The sequence below is a fragment of the Castor canadensis genome, chromosome 14 (assembly GCF_047511655.1).
Source record: "Castor canadensis chromosome 14, mCasCan1.hap1v2, whole genome shotgun sequence".
In the NCBI taxonomy this organism is placed as follows: Eukaryota; Metazoa; Chordata; class Mammalia; order Rodentia; family Castoridae; genus Castor; species Castor canadensis.
This window is the reverse complement of record NC_133399.1, coordinates 31212951-31219302: the sequence shown is the minus strand read 5'-3', so window position 1 is coordinate 31219302 and position 6352 is coordinate 31212951. Positions and strand designations below refer to the sequence as shown.

The 6352-nt window shown below is 33.0% G+C and overlaps 1 pseudogene; it reads left to right on the top strand.

The window, feature by feature from the left end:
* The first annotated feature begins 3747 nt into the window (after nucleotides 1–3747).
* On the top strand, nucleotides 3748–4668 carry LOC109678410 (olfactory receptor 7D4-like; annotated as a pseudogene).
* Nucleotides 4669–6352: the final 1684 nt, after the last annotated feature.

The window sequence follows — 6352 nt, the reverse complement described above, 5'->3', positions numbered from 1 at the left end:
TAAGTGTTGTTTTCTGGAGAGTCTTCAACTCTTCTCTATGCTTTCCTATAAATTTCAGGCTTCTGTTAGATTTTCATCATCCAATTATTTATTTGCTAAAAGTTTTTTTAATTGAAGGTAGAGTATATTTTGTTCCAAATTTTATTAGACATTTGTTATGTTCTGTCACTATTTGTATCATTTTTATTTTAATTGGTGTATAACAGTTGTAAAGGGTTTTGTGACATTTTCATGTATGTATACAACATATCCATTCTTAATATGATTTCCACAATTTCAATGCTCTGTATTAATGTATGTGTAGAAAATACATTGAACATATTCACCCTCCTTTACCCTTTTCATTCGCCTCCCCTTCCACTATTTACCTCCCTTTAACATGAGCTGTCCTTCAATGTTTAAATGTGTGTCATTTTTCCATGGAGTTTAGTCTTAGTATTTCACCTGTAAATATATTGTACTCTAATCTGTGTAATTCCCTCTTTCTTCACTTTCCCCCTCAATCTCATTTTTAAAATTTCTGATTTGGGTGTCAGTGGCCCACACCTGTAATCCTATCTACTCAGGAGGATTGCAGTTTGATGCCAGTCTGGGAAAATAGTTCTAAAGACCCTATCTTGAAAAACTGTTCACAAAGATAGGACTGGTGGAGTGACTCAAGGTGAAGGACATAAATTCAATCCCCAGTACTGCAAATAAATTTTCAGTGCATTTTGCTGTGTATTGTCACTATTTTTACCAGTATATTTAACTTATTGATATTTGTTTTACTACAGCTCTTATTAGCTTTATAATATTGTTGATATCATTATACCTTAATCCCGTAATACAGCTACCATTAATTTTTTGTGAGTCTCCATGCTTAAAACTGTTTGCTTAAATGGCTCAAACAATGTATGCACATATGAAAAAATGAATAAAAAACTGTTTGCTTTTTCTTATTATGAATTCCTTTATATTTATTTAATATTTTTGTGGTGTTGGGCATTGAACCCAAAGCTTGTGCATACTAGGCAAGCACTGCATCATTAAGCTACATTCCAGGTCAAGTATCCATTTAAATTTTCTGGAGATATCAAATACTCAAAATTAGAGTTTCTTAATTTAAGGAGTTTTAATAGAACATCTACTCTTGGGTATAGTTTGAAAATAACCACTTTTTATTTTGTCACTGATTTGTACTTGTTTGTCTTTGACTCAGGATTCAGGCCATGCTTCTATCCACAGTAATAGATTTTAAAATTTCTCACATATACTTGATATATTGTGTTTATGGTTATTATTTTGCTTTATTGATAAATATTATTATTTTTGGAGGTAATGAGGTTTGAACTCAGGGCTTTGCAGTTTCTAGGTAGGTGTTCTATCTCTTAAGCTATACCTGCAGCCAATTTTGCTCTGGTTATTTTGGAGATTGAGTCTTACTTTTTGCCCACGTTGATCAGGATGATGATCCTCCTATTTTAGGGTCCCACCATAGCTGGGTTGACAGACATGTACCAACATACCCAGATTTTTCTGTTGAGATGGGGTTGGCAAAACATTTTCCCCCTCAGGCTGCCCTGAACCATAATTCTCCCAATCTCTGCTTCCACATACCAGGGAGGACAGGCATTCCACCATGCCCAACTATTGGATGAGATGGGGTCTTGTGAAATGTTTTCTTGGACTGCCCTCAAACCATGATTCTTCCAATTTCAATCTCCCAAGCAGCTAGGATTACAAGTGTACAAGTGTTGGTGAATTAAATTTATAAACATGTTTCATTCCTCAAATTGGTATTACTTCTTAATGCTGTATCATTCTTTCAAACAGATATGAGTACATTTTATCTAATTTTATTCAATTCTGTGCCTGATTCAAGCATCTGATAAATTGGAAAATTGTTCTTTTGTGTTATATTAGATATCTTGATTTCAATCTCTATTATGCATCCAACATTTGTGTTTGGTCAATACTTGCCATGTGATAGGCAGCATGCCAGAAATTGAAACACAAAAATATACCTGAATTTACCAGTGTAAGGGGAATATCAAGGAAAGATAAAGGAAACTGTAATGTGGGAATCACAGACTCTGTTCCTTGTGCTCCTTATTCTCTAATCTGTATCACACTGATCTCTCAAACTGCCTCTAATGTGATGTTCACCATGGAAAACCTTGTATTCTATTCCTTGGAGTATTTTGTCATTGATAATTTATTCTGAATAACAATGCCCTATCCTTGTTTTCTTATCTCAAATATTTCTGTTTCAAATTTGACTCTCTTTACCACATTCACAAAAGAAATTGGTTCTCATTGACTTTTTTCTATCTTCTATTGATGTTATCTTTCTAGGCATTTGAAATACTGAATTTACCTTAAATTCAGTATTGAATTTATGAATTTATTGGATGTTATGGAATATAAACATTTGTCTTTAAATTTAATATTTTTCTATACACATATCTAGGACAATGTATATTTGAATATGTATTTGCATTTTTTAATCAAATTCATCAACTTGATATTTTTAACCATCAACTTTCATGATTTGAAATCCAACCTCTCTCAAGGGCATGAATACATAAGCACATATTCTCACATGTGCCTTGTATTTTATTTTAATTATGGTATGCTTTTTTCTTTTCCTATCTATGTAGTTCACTTGATTATTCCTCTTTTGAGGAGAATTCAACTAGAAGGCATTATTCAAAAAAAAAAGAAGAACCATAATGGATGCTCCCTGGCTAGAAATGCTCTATAGCAGTCAATAGATAAAAAAACTTGTTGTATTTATATTCATAAGTATGCAGTCCATGATGACTGTCCAAGTTTCAGAGGATTATTGCTAAATAATAATATTCAAGACAGATTTATTGAATTGTTAAAAACATAACTTTATATTTATGAAGTTCCCTTTTGTATTAAGTAAGAAACACAGTAGAAAAATACACGATTTCATGCAAATTTGCTATTAAATTCTATGATGCAGTGAATATACTACTTTGGCTGTAAAGCTGAGGCACTTGTACTTAAGAGAGATTAAATAACTTTCTCAAGATGCAGACATGTTTTGTTGGTAGACTAAAACCATATTCTAGGGAGTGTAACTTGAGAGACTCATTTTTAAACACACATCTGTAATTTGCATTGAAATGTTTACATATCCAAAATATCATAAAGAACATTTTAAACATCATGACTAATAATAACAATTACAATTATCAGTTACTGTCCCCTCACCGAGTACAAAGTATTTTCAACTTGATTAGCATGACACTAATAACCACATTATTGAAAGAAAAACAATAAGCTACAGAGAGAGAAATAAAACATCACTATGAATTGTGAAGTCATAGATGAAGATTTGCTGAATTAAATATCCTTGTTTCACCACCTTTATAGAGCTATAGTTTGCAGAACTAGTGAGATTGATATGACAATGATTTGAAATAGCTTTAAGCATTTTAAATGGGTCATAACAAAGAAATCTATTTTCTATACATTGACTTCCAAAGGAGAGTTAAAACTAGTTAATGACAAATTAGAGATTTCTGATGACTTAAAGAACGTCTGGTTGTACATGGAAAAAGAAAAACGGGTGGTTATTTGCCTAAATAAAGCACACTTATTGTCAAAAATCAATATAGCATGCAATATGCTCATCTAAGGAATGATATTATAAAGTAATAAATAATTGAAGTTTCCATTGACTGTTCATTGAATGTTGCTTTTTCCTCACTCCTCAGGAGAAACACCATCTCCATGAAAACAGAGAACCACACAAGGAAGTCACAATTCCTACTCTTGGGCCTGTCAGATGATCCTGAATTATAGATCTTTCTCTTTGGGCTGTTCTTGTCCATGTATCTGGTCACCACGCTTGGGAATCTGCTCATCATCCTGACCACTAGCTCTGACCCCTATCTCCACACACCTATGTAGTTCTTTCTTTGCAACCTGTCATTTGTTGACATGTGTTTCATTTCAACTATAGTCCCAAAGATGTTGGTGAACATTCAAACACAAAACAAAGACATCTCCTACATAAAGTGCCTTACTCAGGTATACTTTTCAAATATGTTTGCAGAAATGGATAATTTTTTACTGACTATTATGGCATAAGATAACTTCGTGGCCATCTGCTACCCTCTAAACTACACTATCATTATGAACCCCTGGCTCTGTGGCTTTCTGTCTTGGATCATCATGGTCTGTATCTCCCTGATTCATATTCTACTGATGAAACACCTGAGCTTCTCCATAAACACTGAAATTCCACATTTCTTCTGTGAACTGGCTCCACTTCTCAAGGTGGCCAGCTCCAATACCTTCATCAACACCATCTTTATGTATCTGATGACTACCCTTCTGGGTGTGCTTCCCACAGTTGGGATCCTCTTCTCTTACTTTTAGATTGTCTCCACTTTAATGAGGATGTCCTCCATTGTGAGAAAGTATAAAGCATTATCCACCTGTGGGTATCACCTTAGGGTGGTTACCTTGTTCTATGGAACAGCAGTTGGAGTTTATCTCAGTCCTTCTGTGACACATTCTTCCCAGGGGAGCACACTTGCCTCAGTGATGTACACTGTGGTGGCTCCGATGTTGAACCCTTTCATCTATAGCCTGAGGAACAAGGATGTGAAGGATACTCAGGGAAAACTGTTGAGCAGAGGACTATAAATAATTTTCTTTCTCCTACACTTTGATTTTGTATATTTTTGTATTTTTTCTCCATGAAATCTACTTCAGTAAATCCTTCTTTATGTTTCTTACTATATATGATATATAACATTTCTAGATGGGTAAGTTTTTCTGAAAAGCTTTCCTTTGATTTAATACATGATATAAAAAACTTATTTCAAGTGCTGCCACGGTTTTCTCAAAAATATTTGATTGTTAATGTTCTTCACATTAGTTTGCTTACTTTCTTGATTTCCTGGAATAAATGTAATGAAAATCTTCTTAATAAAGAGCTTTTTATTGGCACTCTGATAGTTGTTTTACATATATGACCTTACCCTAGAAAGATTCTTTGATATATTTTCCTTTCTTCACATAATTTCTGATGGGAAAACATTTTGTTCTCTGTGATTTTGCCTTCATCTCTTCTTCCTTCTACTTTTATTCTCTTTTTTCTTTATTTTTTATTTGTGGTACTGGGGTTTGAACTCAGGACCTTGTGTTTACTAGAACAGCATTCTACCACTTGAGCCATGTCCCTACTCGTCCTTTTGCCTTTTTTATTTTTAACTTCATTACTTTACTGTTTTATTATTTAATTCTTTTAATACCTGTCATCTTTCTATAAATGAATAATATTTCACATTAAGTATAAACAATTGGTTATTCATTCATTCATTGGTAGACATTTGTTTAATTTCCATATTCTAGAAATGTTGAACAGTACTGATATGGATATGCATGCATATTTGTTTGTTTGAGTATAGTCATGAATTATGAACAAAATTTGATAGATTTACAGACTTTATGTATGATGGCAGCCACATGACTGATGATGTTTTTGCAGTTCTTATACTGACTTGTGCTCTCATAACCATAATTGTATATGTAAGTGCACATTTGCAAATAATGCATTGCTCTGAACCTGTGAAAAGTAATAAAAAATGAGTGACTAGATGCTTTGAATTATTTGTGAAATATATATAGGACTGGCATAGCTGGGTAAGAGGAAAGTTGCACATTTAAACTTCTTTAAATTTTATTATTCTTTGTGTATATTAATTGTGTGTGTGTAAATATCAACATGATATTTATGATGTACATTATCATATTAATCTATACATTACTCTCTCTTTTCTCCCTCATCCACCAACTGGTCACCTATTCTTCCACATAATCTCCCTCTCTTTTCATGTCTTTTAAATTGGCGCATGTTAATTACACATAGTGAGACATTTCATATGGACATATGAATAAAATGCATTTGTTTATATTCATACCTCAATTGCGTCCTCATTTCCACTAACCCTCACACTATTGCCTTTCCCTCCAATATCCACAGTAGATTTTGATATATTTTTTAAATACATATTTTTTTTGCTAAAGAACATTAATAATGCAAATGGGGAATACTTCCACAGATGTTCACTTTATACTTTGAACAAATTTACTCCCTTTTTTATAGTCTCATGAACATTATTAATAAGTATCATTATGCTGTCTCCATATGTATGTAGCATTCTTTGATCCCATTCACCTCTTAGTACTTTCTACTTTTCCTCTCCTCATCCACGTTATTTCCAAACAACAGTCACCCTTTTAGACTCATGTCCCATAATTATGTGTGTTCTTTTATTTTTATTTTTTACCATTTTAAATTCAGACACTCCATATGAGCAAAATC